Raw genomic sequence first — 18007 nt, forward strand, 5'->3', positions numbered from 1 at the left:
GTACTTCCTGATCCCCAAAAAGGATGGTCGGCTGAGACCTATTTTGGACCTCAGAGTTTTGAATTGGTTCCTCAAGCAGGAGAAATTCAAAATGCTGACTCTGGCACAGGTGCTTTTGGCGTTGAACAAAGAGGACTGTATGGTGTTGGTCGACTTGCAGGATGCTTATTTTCACATTCCCATTCTCAAGTCCCACAGGAAGTATCTCCGGTTTGTGGTAGGGTCACGGCACTATCAGTTTGCGGTCCTTCCTTTTGGTCTTACTTCCGCACCACGGGTCTTCACGAAGGTGATGGTGGTTGTTGCAGCACACCTCAGGAGGGAGGGAGTAACAGTATTCCCTTACCTGGACGATTGGTTGATCAAAGCCGAGTCTCCGGGGCTTGTGTTGCGTCATCTGCAGCTGACAACTCAGTTGTTGTTCAGCCTGGGTTTTTCAATAAATGTGCCCAAGTCTCACCTAGAGCCCTCTCAACGCCTCCTGTTCATAGGGGCAGTACTGGATACGACATTGAATCGGGCCTTTCCTCCGCCACAGCTGATACAGGATATTCAGGCGTTGGTTCCGATGTTCGAGAAGGAGCGGTAATTCCAGTCCTCAAGATCCTTTGTCTGCTCGGTCTGTTCGCTTCTTGCATTCTGTTGGTCACTCATGCACGCAGGCACATGAGGGCTCTTCAGTGGTGCCTCCGCAGGCAGTGGTTTCAACACAGAGGAGATCCCGGGGAGTCGATAAAGATCTCCAGAGACACTGCAGCGGATCTCCGATGGTGGGCTGCGGAAGGCAACCTTTCTCAAGGGAAGCCGTTTTTGCTGCCGACTCCGGTGACCACAGTGATAACGGGTGCCTCCACCTTAGGGTGGGGAACTCATCTGAAGGATCTGGAGTTCAAGGGTCGTTGGTCTCCAGTAGAGCAGAGGTTTCATATCAATCTGCTGGAACTGCGGGCGATTCGTTTGGCCCTCAAGGCCTTCCTCCCGTCCCTTCGCGGTCAGTCAGTTCAGATTCTGGCGGACAACACGACCGCAATGTGGTATTTCAACAAACAGGGGGGAGTAGGGTCGTACCTTCTTTACAGAGAGGCTCTACGACTCTGGTCCTGGGCTCGGGACCATCGGCTTTGCATAGTGGCAAACCATTTGGCCGGGGTCCAAAACGTACGAGCAGACAGACTCAGTCGCTTCTTCTCAGACGACCGCGAGTGGCGTCTGCATCCGGATCTGGTTCTTTACATCTTTCGGATGTGGGGTTTTCCCCGAATAGACCTGTTTGCTACTCGGGAGAACGTGCACTGTCCGTCGTTCAGCAGCCTTCAGTATCCGATGCAAGGAGCGTTGGGGGACGCGTTTCAGATGTCCTGGTGCAACCAGTTGCTTTACGCGTCTCCTCCCATACCCTTGATTCCTAGGGTTTTGAGGAAGATTCGCCAAGACCGGGCCCAAGTCATTCTAATAGCTCTGGATTGGCCACGAAGGGTGTGGTATGCAGACCTACTCCGACTCTCACTGTGCCCTCTTCTCCGTCTCCCTCTCAGGGCAAACCTCCTATTGCAGTCGCAGGTTCTACACCCCCACCCACAGAGCCTGCACCTTAATGCCTGGAGATAGACCGGGGCAACCTGAGTTCCTTTTCTCTCCCACCAGAGGTGGTGGACGTCCTTTTATCGGCCAGGCGACACTCCACCAAGTCGGTCTATTCAAGTAGGTGGGCTAATTTCGTTCGTTGGTGTGGAGAGAAGAAAATTGATCCCTTAAATGCCCATCTTTCTGATATTTTATTGTTTGCATTGTCTTTGACTCAGCGTGGTTGTGCTGTGGCCACTGTTAAAGGCTATCTTTCGGCCCTTTCGGCTTTTTTATATCTTCCAGATCAACCCTCTTTATTTAAATCTCCTTTGGTTTTACGATTTTTGAGGGGGCTTCCTAATAGATTTCCTCCCTCGCCTTTTATTATGCCGCAGTGGGACCTGAATTTAGTGTTGACTTTTTTGATGGGCTCCCCCTTTGAGCCACTTCATTCATGCCCCTTGAGGTATTTGTTTTTCAAAACTGTGTTTTTGACAGCCATTACGTCAGCTAGACGTGTTAGTGAATTGCAGGCCCTCTCTGTTCACCCGCCTTTCACGACTTTTCATAAGGACAAGGTGGTTTTGAGGACCAGGGCGGCTTTCCTCCCCAAGGTGGTGTCTCCGTTTCACTTGAGACAGTCCATAAATCTCTTGTCGTTCTACCCTCTTCCACACCCATCTAAGGAGGAGGAAAGACTCTATTGTCTGGACCGTAGGAGGGCTCTCAGCTGTTATATCGACAGGACGAGAGAGTTCCGGTTGGATGAACAACTCTTTATCGGATACGTAGGGAAGAGGAAGGGAAAGGCCGTCCACAAGAGAACGCTCTCCAGGTGGGTCGCTCTTTGTATAAAAATATGTTACTCATTGGCAAAGAAGGATCCGTCTGAGGGGATCAGAGCCCATTCCACCAGGGCCAAGTCGACCTCATCGGCTTTGGCCAGAGGTGTTCCGGTGGCAGACATCTGTAAGGCTGCGACTTGGTCTTCCCTCCACACCTTTGTGAAGCATTATTGTCTGGATGCGGAGGTGCGGAGGGAAGGCCATTTTGCACGGTCCGTGCTGCAGGAGTTCCTGGTTTGACCAGATGGACACCCTCCTCCGAGGTGGTACTGCTTTGGGACTCTGTTCATTAGGTGGGGAATACGCAGGTAGTTGTATCCATCAGAAGAGCAAGTTACTTACCTTCTGTAATGCTTTTCCTGGTGGATACATTAGCTACCTGTGGATTCCTCACGGTCCCTCCCATCTCCCCGTTGTCTGTCTGGTCATGCCAGGATCTCCTTGGGTGTGAACTTGAGTGCTTTAATTTCAATGTTTCTATATATGTATACATCTTTATAGTTGTTATTCAGATTATTTTCAAGTTTGCAAACTGTGCATGATGGTATGCTCCTTTTTTAAAGAGTTGTGCAAAAGTTTTTATATGAAGATTCTCTATAAAGTTTATTCTTGTTAATCTTGAAGGGTGTAGATTCTCGATGTTCTCTATATGTTTCAAAGGCACGTCAAAAATGGCGTAAACTGACGTCAGCAGGCCGGCGAGGACCTCTTATTGCCATGATGACGTCACACGGAGCCGCGTGGAGTCGGGCAATTGTGACGTCCACGCCGACGTGCAGAGCTAGAGAGAGAAGTTTCCGTCGAATGCTATGCATGGGGAGAATTCATTAGGAGAGGAATCCACAGGTAGCTAATGTATCCACCAGAAAAAGCGTTACCGAAGGTAAGTAACTTGCTCATCTATTGCTATCAGCGGTATCTGATACCACTACTTTGGTACCAGAGATTCCATTTGGGATAGAAATTCTGGCCACAAGAAGGAGAACAAAAATTTACGATGGAGAAGATGACAACATGGAGTAAATGCATACCAGGTTTGATACTGATTTCCTTAAGACCATGTGAAGATTCACAATCTGTCATTGTTGCTGAATTAAAGGTGCCAATGACAACATACGCATCTTCCCTACATCATATTTCTGAAGCTATAAATATTTTCTCAGATTAAGAATTTGATAAAAATTGTCACCCTGACAGCTGATTTAAGTTCTCATGTCACACAGGCCTTCTTTTTCAGGATAGGACTACCACTAACTTGATTAAGATTTTATGAAGCACCACTTCTGCTCTTAACAAGCATTGAGATTCCCAGTGCTCATCATTCATCAGCATCCAGTGACCACTGTGGGCCTCAAACAGACATACGCCGTAAAGTGACATCTGCCAAAAATCCACTGATTTCGAGACAAAACCTAATAGATTAATAACAGATTTTCTTGCCTTCTTAATTTGACTCTAATTCTTAGGATTTGTGGAAATGTTTACTATGTGTTGAACCTGAGTTTGCCCCAAAAAAGGAACTGTTTAAATTTGGTAAAAGTGGTCGCAATTTGTGCATCGTCTTTTACTGACTGCATTGGTATTTTGGGAACCTTTCTACTAATAGGTCAGTTCCCGAAATGCCAAATTGTAGTGACTTGCAATTCATCCTACCTCTCAACCTGCTATAATAATCAGCTTCAAAAGAAAAACAGAGGTGCTGAGGGACAAACAACAAGATCTTTATGGTGACAAGAGAGACGTATGGGGAAATTGAGAAAACAGTGGTCCGTCAGGCTAAGCCTTCTGATAAATTGGTGCTTATTCTTTTAACATGAAGATTGGTGTTCATCTTTCTTTCTTTCTCTGACTGTAGACGTATAGGATCTTGTAAAGTGAACTATCTGACAATATTGCTGGGTTACACAGGTATAACAAGAAAGTCTGTAGGATGGCAGAGGTTTTACAGCACACAACATTTAAATACCTATGTAATAACTGTACAAATAGATCAACTGTTAGGTAAGCACAACTGAAGCACATTTTTTTGTTGTTGTTATTCTGAGGTGCGATGGAAACAAAGATTTTAATAGTATGAAAACAAATCAAGATACTTCACTTGGAGATGTCCCACGCAACGGCCATTGTTTGGGCACTTTACAGTTTTCTCAGTAAAGTTGGATGGCAGTGCAGATTTTGCAGCCACTTCAATGGAAAACGTGTTATCTGTAAATGACCATCACACCAGGCTTTAGTAATATATTTGCAACAGTGTGCTCCAAAATGCACCACCGGCTACATACACCAGCCTTACTACTCTCCTGTTAAACATTTGCTACACTTGTTCTTTTAATCACACTTGGAGTTTTCATAATTCCTATGACTTCAGTAATGTATCATTGATCCCACCACCCCCACTTTGAAAATTGTTCCAGCACCGCTGTGTGTAACTCATGCCATATTCTGTTTTTCTACTTTACCTTTTTCTAGGGGTTGTAACAATGGAGCCTGGGACTATATTAAAGATTAAAAGTGTACAAGCCATTTTCAGTACTGTATGCATGAGGATTAAGGAAGGGGAGGAGTTCTTACTCAGGAAGTTAACATGACATGCACCCTCTGAAGACTAAATAAAAGAGGATCAATGCACAGAGCATAATCGTCATTAATTGCAACAACATAACACTATACAAAAAGATGAACCATCGTTACATCATGGATCAAGTCAAGATTGAAGGAGGAGAAGAATCATCAGGACGGGATCATCATCTCTGTACTCCATGGACGAAAACTGAGGAACCAAATCTGTTATCATCTGGAGATCATCAGTACTGCCTGGACTGGGTCAAGACCAAAGAAGGGGACAAGCCATCGTCCAGGATTCATCAGTATCCTATGCATTGGGAAATGATTAGACAAGGGGTGGGGCTCTCTGTCATGGATTATCAGTATTCCAGTGACTGGGTCAAGACTGAAGAAGAGATGAGGCCAGGTTTTTGGGATCAACAGTACACCATGGATTGGTGCAGTTTTAAGAAAGGGGAGGAGCCTTCTGTTGAGGACTATCAGTTTCATCTGGATAGGGTAACGTCAGCAGAAGGGGAAGAGGTATTTGCTCAGAGCCACCTGTGCTCTGTGGACTGGAACAACATTAAAGAAGGAGAGGAACCAACTTATCTTGGGATGAAGACTACTAGGGATCATCAATACACTGTGGATTGGATACATACTGGAAAGGGTGAGGAAGCATCTATTGGGTATCAATATATTGTGGACTGGATCCACACTAAAGAAAGGGAAGGGTTTTCTAGTAGGTATTATCCACATTTTGTTGACTGCAAACGTACTGAAAAGAGTGAGGAATCAACTATTGGGTATCAGTATCTGCTGAGCTGGGGCCAGATGGAAGAACAAAGAAAGTTATGTGCCAAACATGCTCAGTGCCCCATGGACTGGGTAAAGAATGTTGAAGGGGATAAGGTACCCACCACAGAAAATCTGCACATCCCCAACTGTGCGAATTTTGAAGGATGGGGGCAACCACTTCCTAAAAATAAAGAGCAAACCATAGAATGTGTTCAAAGGGAATGGGAGCAACCATGTTTTATTAATTGTCAGCACTCGGTGAACCACTGGAATGCTACAGGATTGAGTGAGCAACCTTTATTGGCATATCAAGAGAATCTACAAACACCCATTGAAGGTAAGGAGTAAATATATTTACCAGATGTGTTTTCATTGTCCATTATGTTAGGTGAGGAGTTCAAATGATGGTATATAATTAAATAGCATGGCAAAAGCTATCATGAGATATTTCCCAGCACCTTTTCCTGAAAACAAAAGATAGAAAACGATAAGAGATATCTGTCTGTCATTACCACTGTTGAAAAGAAGGGTATGTTTTTGATTGTTTGTGCCCCTTTTCAGCCTTTTAGCCTCTTTTGTCTCCCTTTTCAGAACAGTTTTGCCTCGCTTGCCTCTCCATGTGACTCCACCTGGTGGCCTATAGATCTAGGACCCACTCGTAGCCAGGCCCCTGCACTAGAAACATCAGGAGCATCATCAATAAAAGATGGACATGTCCATCCAGGTCAATGCTGTCATGCTGTCCTGCTTCTACTCCCTTAGGACGCTGAGAAAGATTTACAAGTGGTTACCAGACAACACCAGAAAGACTGTCCCCCAAGCCCTCATCACCAGCAGACTGGATTGCGGGAACTCTCTCTACACTTTGATCACCTAACAAAAAGACAGCAAACCATCCAGAGCGCAACAGCCAGACTCATCCTCAACCTCCCACCCAGGACACAAATCACATCACATCTTAGGGAGCTCTAATCGCTTCCGATACACAAGCGTGCACAGTTCCAGTTACTCACCCACCTATACAAAGCACAACACAACACAGGCCTAGCCTACTTGAACAGCCGTATACGCTTCCATCAACCATCCAGGCCCCTCTGTTCAGCAGGCATACATCACACGTGTTCACAGAAACAGTGAGTAGTAGCCTGCACAGTGCCAGGATGCCCTCAGGGATTATAGGGTGCTATACAAATACATGTAACGTAACATAATATGTGTATCCAGGGTGTTTGTGTGATGCAAGTGTCCTCTCCACATGCTTTTTACATTTGCTGCGTTATTACAAGATTAATAACATATGTGTAAGGTAGAATACGTTGCTTACTTTTCAAAATATCTTGAGTTGCTGGTCCTTCTAAAACACAAATGTATAGATTTCCTTGATTTTTAATCTAAGATTTGATTATCACAGAGATTCCATTGAATGTAGTCATGAGATGGGCACATTGTATAGCCCAGTAACAAAAATGTGCAATTCGCTATTCTCATATTTAGAGCTGTAGAAATATCCTGGAAATGTCCCTGGTCCACCCCTTGTGTAAAGGGTGTAAAGGATGGATAGGTGTGATTGGGTCAGACGTGCATCCTGTTATGAGTGTTGTGAAATATTTGATCCTTTTTGTCATTGGCTAATTTTTAACAACTAGTGGATGAACGTTTGTGACATCCTTATAAGAAAAATAAGACATTCTGTAGAAAATTGGGATACACATTTTCAGTGGCTCTTGTAATAGTTGTTATATCAACACTTGTAATCTTGAGAGTTATGAATGATATCAATTTAAAAAAACATGGTGTAAATGATTGGAAAGCAGAAAACAATAGAGACAGTCAAGGTTGACATTAGCATTACAGAGGAAAATAAGTATTGGCAAAGCCAATAGGCTTGATGTTTCTATATTTAATGCATATAAAAGGAAGGAGGAGAGTGCATGGATGAAAAAGTGAATGAGCGCAAGAATGAATGCTGAGATTGATGAAGGAATGACTATGTGAACAAATGGATGTCAGTGCATGATCGAATAAAGCAAGCAAGGGTAGTGTGGTTGAAGGGGCAATATATGGAGTAGGCAAAGTGAATGAGTAGGTAAAACATTCCTGCCAACATTTCTAAACAGGGAGAGGGAGCAAGTGAAAAGAATCGGTAAAAAGTATCTTACTCAATGTATTCCTTACACTGATTAAACTAAAAGAAGTGAGCAAATAAACACCACAAATTGGAAGACTAAACTCTCAAATGAGTGCCTCCAGAATTTTGATTCACATGTTTTAAAACAGAACTCTCAAAGGTTCACCTTGAAATAAGTTCCATGTTTTTGGTCATGCTGTTAGCTCATATTGTTGTCTTTGACAATTAGCTTTAAATAGCAAAATGCATTGGTCACTACCTCTTTTCTCAGACCACCAACTATCAATAATATTGGTGTGTCAGCTGTTGGTGCTTAAGGGCTAAAGGAAGAATTACTCCAGCCAGGCTGTAGAGCCCACACCGCTAAGGACCTACTAGAGAGTGGAGGAGCTGACAAAGGACTGTCACTCTGCATATGTGGTTTCTCAAGAGATGACCATTTTGTGGCCAGGAATAGTACCAATGTATTACATTTCCTTCTGTGTTCCCTCTCTTTACCCCACACCTGATCCTTCAAAACGTTTTGCTTCACCACCTGGAAAACTAAGAACCTTTTAGTTATTACCCTATTCCTTAGCCTGTTGTTTACCCATTCAGTTGGCGACATTTTTGGATAATACTGCTCAGTTATCTAGTTTAAACATAAAGCACCGTGACAACTCATGGTCTAAGTAGGCTTTGTAAATGTTTCAATACATAAAAACATGGCAGCAATAGTTTTTAAGCAAGTGGAGTCAAGTTAGAGAAGGAATGAAAAGGAAACTGTAGTGTTTAGATCTATGTTTTATTTAGGAAAAAAACATTGCTGCAAGGCCTCAGCAGATTAAGGATGCCATCTTAGATTAGAGTTTAAGGTGCATTAAAGGAGCTCTGACTAATGTTATACAAAATAATATAATGGTATTGGTTGTAATGCCGGAAAGGATGATTGTGGTAATGGTGATGCTGGTGGTAATGATTGTGATCATGGTAATCATGTTGATGTAAATGGCAGTGGGTTGGTAGTACTAACTGACTTGGTGAAAATGGCATTGGTCGGGTGGTAGGGATGGTGGGAGAAATCAAAATATTTTAAATGTTTCTGGTCACTAGGGGTGCCTTTCAGACTGAGAACCAGATTTCGCAGCCAGTGTCTTCCACTCCTCATAGGACCCAAAAGCTTATTGCATTACAAGAAACCATCAATGTCATTAAATAGAATATTAAAGCACGATTGTTGTGGAACAGTGACCTCGGTATAAAGGATGTTCATAAAAATACATTCTGATGGATACACCTACCTGTGGATTCCCCACCTAAACAATTTTCTCCACGCGCCAGCTTCGACGGAAATTTTTATTTTTATTCTAGCTCTGCACGTCGACGATGACGTCACAATTGCCGGACTCCACGCGACGCCGTATGACGTCATCCAGGCAATAATAAGCCCTCGTTGACGTGCAGACGTCAGTTCCCTTTTTTCCGTGCCTTCGAGTAACGGTTTTTCTTCTAGGCTAACAGTGAGCTACAGTTTCACTTCGGTGTTACTATGTCTCAGCCGAGAAAATCTGGTTTTAAACCTTGTAACCAGTGTGGGGGTCGGATGTCGGTCACGGACCCCCATGAAAATTGTTTATGGTCCCTTAGTTCCGACCATGAGGTTGAGTCATGCAGTTCATGCCAACGTATGAATCCTAAGGCCCTTAACCCCTTCGCTGCCAGGCCTTTTCCCCCTCAGATGCCAAGCCTTTTTTTGGCTATTTGGGGCAGTTTGCGCTTAAGCCCTCATAACTTTTTGTCCACATAAGCTACCCATGCCAAATTTGCGTCCTTTTTTTCCAACATCCTAGGGATTCTAGAGGTACCCAGACTTTGTGGGTTCCCCTGAAGGAGACCAAGAAATTAGACAAAATACAGTGAAAATTTCGTTTTTTTCCAAAAAAAGAGCTGCAGAAGAAGGCTTGTGGTTTTCCCCCTGAAAATGGCATCAACAAAGGGTTTGCGGTGCTACAATCACCATCTCCCCAGCTTTCAGGAACAAGCAGACTTGAATCAGAAAACCAAATTTTTCAACACAATTTTGGCATTTTACTGGGACATACCCCATTTTTTCTATTTTTTGATCTTTCAGCCTCCTTCCAGTTAGTGACAGAAATGGTTGTGAAACCAATGCTGGATCCCAGAAAGCTAAACATTTCTGAAAAGTAGACATAAATCTGAATTCAGCAAGGGGTCATTTGTGTAGATCCTACAAGGGTTTCATACACAAAACAACAGCTGAAATAAAATAATATTGAAATTGAGGTAAAAAAACAGCCATTTTTCTCCACGTTTTACTCTGTAACTTTTTCCTGCGATGTCAGATTTTTGAAAGCAATATACTGTTACGTCAGCTTGACTCTTCTGGTTGCGGGGATATATAGGGCTTGTAGGTTAATCAAGAACCCTAGGTACCCCAAGCCAATAAATGAGCTGCACCTTGCAATGGGTTTTCATTCTTTACCTGGTATACAGCAATTCATTTGCTGAAATATAAAAAGTGAAAAATAGGTATCAAGAAAACCTTTGTATTTCCAAAAAGGCCACAAGATAGGGTGTTGAGAAGCAGTGGTTATTTGCACATCTCTGAATTCTGGGGTCCCCATACTAGCATATGAATTACAGGGCATTTCTCAAATAGACGTCTTTTTTACACACTGTCTTACATTTGGAAGGAAAAAATTTAGAGAAAGACAAGGGACAATAACACTTGTTTTGCTGTTCTGTGCTCCCCCAAGTCTCCTGATAAAAATGGTACCTCACTTTACAAAGTGCCTAGCTGTGGATTTTGGCCTCTAGCTCAGCCAGCACCTGGGTAAACCTAGCAAACCTGCTCATTTTTGAAAACTAGACACCTAGGGGAATCCAAAATGGGGTGACTTGTGGGGCTCGGACCAGGTTCTGTTACCCAGAATCCTTTGCAAACCTCAAAATTTGGCCCAAAAAATATTTTTCCTGTCATTTCGGTGACAGAAAGTTCTGGAATCTGAGAGGAGCCACAAATTTCCTCCCAACCAGCATTCCCCCAAGTCTCCCGAAAAAAATGGTACCTCACTTGTGTGGTGAGGCCTCGCGCCCGCGACAGCATATGCCCCAAAACACGACGTGGACACATCACATTTTCAGATAGAAAACAGAGCTGCTTTTTACAAAGTGCCTAGCTGTGGATTTTGGCCTCTAGCTCAGCCAGCACCTGGGGAAACCTAGCAAATCTGTGCATTTTTTAAATCTAGAGACCTAGGGGAATCCAAGATGGGGTGACTTGTGGGGCTCTGACCAGGTTCTGTTACCCAGAATCCTTTGCAAACCTCAAAATTTGGCTAAAAAAACAAATTTTCCTCACATTTTGGTGACAGAAAGTTCTGGAATCAGAGAGGAGCCACAAATTTCCTTCTACCCAGAGTTCCCCCAAGTCTCCCGAAAAAAATGATACCTCACTTGTGTGGGTAGGCCTAGCGCCCGCGACAGGAAATGCCCCAAAGCGCAACGTGGACACATCACATTTTTTGAAAGAAAACAGAGGTGTTTTTTGCAAAGTGCCTACCTGTAGAATTTGGCCTCTAGCTCAGCCGGCACCTAGGGAAACCTACCAAACCTGTGCATTTTTTAAAACTAGAGACCTAGGGGAATCCAAGATGGGGTGACTTGTGGGGCTTTGACCAGGTTCTGTTACCCAGAATCCTTTGCAAACCTCAAAATTTGGCTAAAAAAACACTTTTTCCTCACATTTTGGTGACAGAAAGTTCTGGAATCAGAGAGGAGCCACAAATTTCCTTCCACCCAGCGTCCCCCCAAGTCTCCCAATAAAAATGATACCTCACTTGTGTGGGTGGGCCAGGTGCCTGCAACAGAATAAGGCCAGAAACTTGTAGAGATAGAGGGGATTGCACAACGAGTTGATAAGGACATATTCTTCTTTTATACATCTTTAGGCTGACTCTGCTTTGGGGACCCACACAAGTGAGGTGTCATTGTAGTTGGGAGACTGAGGGGAACGCTGGCGAGTAGGAATTTTGTGCTAGAGCGGTGATCGTACAAACAAAAGTCAGGAAAATATGCTTTTTTAAGCAAATTTGGCGGTTTGCAGAGGCGTCTGGGTAAGAAAATGTTGGGGGAATCCACGCAAGCCACATCTCCCTGCACTCCTTGGGGTGTCTAGTTTTAAATAATGTCTGGTTCTGATGGATACAACTACCTGTGGATTCCTCACCTCATGAATACTCCCATGGCGCCAGCATTCGACGGAAATCTTCTTACTAGTCTCTGCACGTCGACGAGGACGTCACTGTCTCGCACGCGACGCCTTCTGACGTCATACAGGCAATAAGAGGTCCTCGACGACGTGCAGACGTCAGTTCCCTTTTTTCCGTGCATTCGAAACGGTTATCTTCGAGGGAGCAACTGTTACTCTTGCGGTTACAGTGTATATCTTGCTGCGTACTCTTTCTCTGTGGAAATAATGTCGCAGAGAAAGTCTGGATTTAAGCCTTGTCGTGAGTGTGGAGGCAAGATGTCGGTGACGGATCCTCATTCCGATTGCCTTTGGTGTTTGAGCTCCGACCACGACGTCTCGACTTGTGATTCATGTCAGCACATGAATCCGAAGGCCCTTAAAGAACGCGAGGCGAAGCTGTTTATGGCCAAGTCAAAGGAGAAGCATCACAAGAAAAAGTCTTCTCCAAGACATCGGCGTCATCGAGACTCCCGGCGCCGTAGAGAATCTCGGCGTCATTCAAGGGAGGCTCGTTCCAGGTCTCCGGATCGGCGCCGAAGGACATGGGAGGTCAGCCCCACGGTGACGCCGCACCCTTCGACGCCGTTGCCCTCTCCGGCGTCTCCAACTTCGCCTGGACAGGCGTCGGTGATTGAGGTATTGGAGCCTCAAGTGTTTTCTCCGGCGCAGACGCCGAGGCCGGCGTCGGGGTCGCCTCCGAGTCAGGCACCCCAGTATCCGGCTTTTCCCACCCCTGGAGCCGATAGTTCCGCATTCTTGAATGCGATGTATGCCATCTTCCAACAGATGGCTCCAGGGGGTGCTCCGGCTGGGCCTTTGGCCTTTTCTTTGGGTGATCCTGCGCCTCTTCGGCCGGCACCCTTTATGCCCTTTCTCCCGTTTGGGAACGTGGGCTCGGCGCCAGTGTCGGCGCCGGTGGCCGCTCCGGTGGCTTCGGAGGGATTGGCCCCAGGGATTTCCATCCCGTCGACGTCGAGATTTCGGCCTGTGACTCCGGTGGGTCCATCCGTTTTAACTGCTCTTCAGTCGGCGCCGAAGTTACCTGTGGCGCCGGATGCGGCGTCGGTGGCTTCGGAAGATCGGCGCCGATCTCCGACTTCGGCGGAGGTATTGTCGACTCCGCGGATTGAGCAACGACTGCATTCAAGGAGGCGTGCTCTCCGGGTACTAGAAGAGCAGGAGTACCAACGAGCCCTAGAGGAAGGAGAGCTAGAGGACTCGGGTGATGGGCTGCGTGGACTGGAGTCGGCCAGTGGGCTGGACACTTCCCCTGAGTGGGACCTTTCGTCCCCGGGGGAATATACCGAGGAAGCTGCTTCCTTTCATACAGTGGTACGGAAGGCAGCTAGTTTTTTGGACCTGCCTTTGCCGGTGGTGGAGGCGAAACAAAACCTTTTGACAGAGGTGTTGCATCCGGCCTCAGCCGCGGCGGAGCCTCTATTACCTTTTAATGACGCTCTGCTGGATCCGGTTTTAGAGGTGTGGAAGAAGCCGGCATCTTCCCCAACAGTTCACAGAGCCGTGGCCAGGAGGTATCGGACGGCTCCAACTGATCCTGGTTTCCTATCTAGGCACCCTACGCCGGAGAGCTTGGTTGTGCAGGCCTCCTGTTCGTCCAAGTCAGCGCCTGGTTCTTTTCCGACGGTGCCTGGGGACAGAGACTCAAAAAAGCTGGAGGCGCAGTCGAAGAAGATTTTTTCGTCCTGCAGTCTGGCATTTAAAGCCACCAATGCAACCTGTATCCTGGGGAGGTATATTCATGCTCTGATGGATGACATCTCCTCTTCGTTTACAGAGCTTCCCCAGGGTCTTTTGGATCTTGTCTCTGATGCCCAGGCTGCTGCGACCCAAATTATCCAGACGGGACTGGATACCACCGACTCGGTAGCCAGAGCAATGGGCACAACTGTGGTGGAAAGGAGACAGGCCTGGCTCCGTAACTCGGGCTTTTCGGCAGATGTACAGTCCACATTGTTGGATCTCCCGTTTGATGGGGACAAACTGTTTGGGGCTAAGGCTGATTCGGCCTTGGAACGGTTTAAGGAGAGCAGGGCCACGGCTAAGTCGTTGGGACTCCAAGCTCCTTCTTCCACGGCCTCTTCCAGATTCTTCAGGAGGTTTCGTGGATTTGGGCGTGGCTCTTCCTCCTCTTCCTTTCGGGGAAGATATCAGCAACCTGCCTCTTCCCATCCCTATAGATCTTTTAGGGGGAGGGGTAGGGTCCGCACCAGGGGAGCTTCTCAGCAGCACTCTGCCTCTTCCTCATCCTCTGGCGGGGTGCAGCAGGGGAAGCAGCCTTAGGCTTCCACCATTTCCCACTCACTCCTCTCTTGTAGGGGGAAGATTACAGCATTTTCTCACCAAATGGGAGACTGTTACGTCGGACACTTGGGTTCTCAGTGTTGTGGGAAAAGGCTACACCCTTCCCTTTCGGGAGTTTCCGCCCCTCATCCCGCCCCGCCCTTCGTATTGTTCACAAGAACACCTCCTGTTGCTAGAACAGGAGGTAGAAGTCCTCCTTTTAAAGGGTGCGGTGGAGTTGGTCCCGGAGCAGGAAAGGGGTCAAGGAGTTTACTCAAGGTATTTCCTGATTCCCAAGAAGGATGGTCGTTTGAGACCAATTCTGGACCTGAGGATCTTGAATTGGTTCCTCAAGCAGGAAAAGTTCAAGATGCTGACCCTAGCACAGGTGCTTTTGGCGTTGAATATGGAAGACTGGATGGTGTCTGTCGACTTGCAGGATGCTTACTTTCATATCCCGATACTCAAGTCACACAGGAAGTATCTCCGGTTTGTGGTGGGATCGCAACACTACCAGTTTGCGGTCCTTCCGTTTGGTCTTACTTCAGCACCTCGAGTCTTCACGAAGGTGATGTCGGTGGTTGCGGCAGAGCTCAGAAGGAAGGGGATAGCAGTATTCCCTTACTTGGACGATTGGTTGATCAAAGCCAAGTCCCCGGAGCTTGTGTTGCGTCATCTGCAGTCAACAACCCAGTTGTTGTTCGACCTGGGCTTTTCGGTGAACGAGCCCAAATCTCACCTAGAGCCCTCTCAGCGCCTCCTGTTCATAGGGGCAGTACTGGATACAACATTGGGTCGGGCCTTTCCTCCGCCTCAGCGGATTCAAGATATTCAGGATTTGGTTCCAATGTTTCGAAATGGAGCGGTAGTTCCAGTCCTCAAGGTCCTTCGTCTGCTCGGTCTTTTTGCCTCCTGCATTCTGTTGGTCACGCATGCTCGCTGGCACATGAGGGCTCTTCAGTGGTGCCTCCGAAGGCAGTGGTCTCAACACAGAGGGGATCTCGAGGGTACTGTCAAGATCTCCAGAGATGCTGCTGTGGATTTGAAGTGGTGGATTGCAAGCAACAATCTTTCACAAGGAAAGCCGTTCCAGCAGTCGCCACCAGTGGCCACAGTCATAACGGATGCTTCCACTCTAGGGTGGGGAGCTCATCTGGGGGATCTGGAGATCAAAGGTCTTTGGTCTCCAGAGGAACAGATTTTTCACATCAATCTGTTAGAGTTACGGGCTGTACGTCTGGCTCTCAAGGCCTTCCTCCCTTCCCTTCGTGGTCAGTCGGTACAGGTCCTAACGGACAATACTACCACGATGTGGTACATAAACAAGCAGGGAGGAGTGGGGTCGTACCTTCTCTGCAGAGAAGCTCTTCGACTATGGTCCTGGGCAAAGGACCATCGGATTTGCTTGATAGCAAACCATCTGGCCGGAGTTTTGAACGTGCGTGCGGACAGTCTCAGTCGCCACTTCTCGGCAGACCACGAGTGGCGTCTCCATCCAGATCAAGTCCGTTTAATCTTCCAGAAGTGGGGGTTTCCTCGGGTAGATCTGTTCGCCACTCGAGAGAACGCGCATTGTCCGTTGTTCTGCAGCCTTCAGTATCCGATGCAGGAAGCGTTGGGGGACGCGTTTCAAATGACCTGGTGCGGCCAGTTGCTTTACGCGTTTCCTCCCATACCCTTGATTCCTCGAGTATTGAGGAAGATTCGCCAAGACCGGGCTCTAGTAATCTTAATAGCTCCGGATTGGCCAAGGAGGGTGTGGTACTCCGACCTTCTCCAACTCTCAACGTGCCCGCCGCTCCATCTCCCTTTCAGGGCAGACCTCCTCTCACAGTCGCAGGGGCAGGTTCTACACCCCAACCTCCAGAGTCTGCACCTACATGCCTGGAGATTGAACGGGGCAACCTGAGTTCCTTCTCTCTCCCGCCTGAGGTAGTGGATGTTATATTAGCGGCCAGGCGACACTCCACTAAATCTATCTACTCTAATAGGTGGTCTAAATTTGTTGCGTGGTGTGGAGAGAGGCAGATTGATCCCTTACATGCTCATCTATCGGACGTTTTGTCTTTTGCTCTATCTCTGGCGCAGAAAGGTTGTGCAGTGGCTACCATTAAAGGTTATTTATCGGCCTTGTCAGCCTTCATATGTCTTCCAGACCAACCATCTTTATTTAAATCCCCTATTGTTATCAGATTCTTGAAAGGTCTTCTAAATCAATATCCTCCAAAGCCATTCGTTATGCCGCAATGGGATTTGTCCTTAGTCCTGACTTTCCTTATGGGGTCCCCTTTTGAACCTATGCATTCTTGCCCCTTGAGGTATTTGGTTTTAAAAACAGTCTTCCTGATAGCTATAACATCAGCAAGGAGAGTGAGTGAGTTGCAGGCCTTATCAGTAAAACCCCCTTATACAACTTTTTATGGGGATAAGGTGGTGTTGAGGACCAAGGCTGCTTTCCTTCCGAAGGTTGTTTCACCCTTCCATTTGGCTCAGGCAATTACTTTGTCCACGTTCTATCCTCCGCCTCATCCTTCCAAAGAGGAAGAAAGACTGCACCGTCTGGACCCAAAGAGAGCGTTGAGCTTCTTTATCGATAGAACAAGGGATTTCAGGCTGGAGGATCAGCTGTTTATTGGATACGTGGGCAAGAGGAGAGGAAAGGCAGTCCACAAGAGAACACTATCCAGGTGGGTTGTTCTTTGCATTAAAATATGTTACTCTTTGGCAAAGAAGGATCCTCCTGAGGGCATTAGAGCTCATTCCACCAGAGCTAAGTCGGCCACTTCGGCCTTAGCCAGAGGTGTTCCTGTGGTCGACATCTGCAAGGCCGCAACTTGGTCGTCCCTTCACACTTTTGCAAAACATTACTGTTTAGATTCTGAGGTTAGAAGGGACGGCCATTTTGCACGGTCAGTGCTGCAGGATTTCTTGGTTTGACCATTTAGGCACCCACCGCCGGGCGTGGTACTGCTTTGGGACTCTATTCATGAGGTGAGGAATCCACAGGTAGTTGTATCCATCAGAAGAACGAGTTACTTACCTTTGGTAACGACTTTTCTGGTGGATACATTAGCTACCTGTGGATTCCTCACGGTCCCACCCGCCTCCGCGTTGCCTTTATGGTCTTGCCAAGTAATCCTTGAGTGCGCTCCTCTTGGTCTTTGAGGGTGCAATAGATGTATATATAATATATTTATATATATATATGTATATGTGTATATATCTTTATGTATATACTTGGTGTGTGTATATATTTTAAAAGAGAGAGTTTTATATATATATATATATATGTACATAAAAAGATTTACAGTTATTCATACAATGTGGTGTATTTTACAATATAATGGATGTTGCCTTGCTCTTTCATTGCATTGCCTGGTTGTTCTCATGCACGTAAAAAAATGATTGGTACTGACGTCTGCACGTCGTCGAGGACCTCTTATTGCCTGTATGACGTCAGACGGCGTCGCGTGCGAGACAGTGACGTCCTCGTCGACGTGCAGAGACTAGTAAGAAGATTTCCGTCGAATGCTGGCGCCATGGGAGTATTCATGAGGTGAGGAATCCACA

This window comes from Pleurodeles waltl, chromosome 1_1, assembly GCF_031143425.1.
Source record: "Pleurodeles waltl isolate 20211129_DDA chromosome 1_1, aPleWal1.hap1.20221129, whole genome shotgun sequence".
Taxonomy (NCBI): Eukaryota; Metazoa; Chordata; class Amphibia; order Caudata; family Salamandridae; genus Pleurodeles; species Pleurodeles waltl.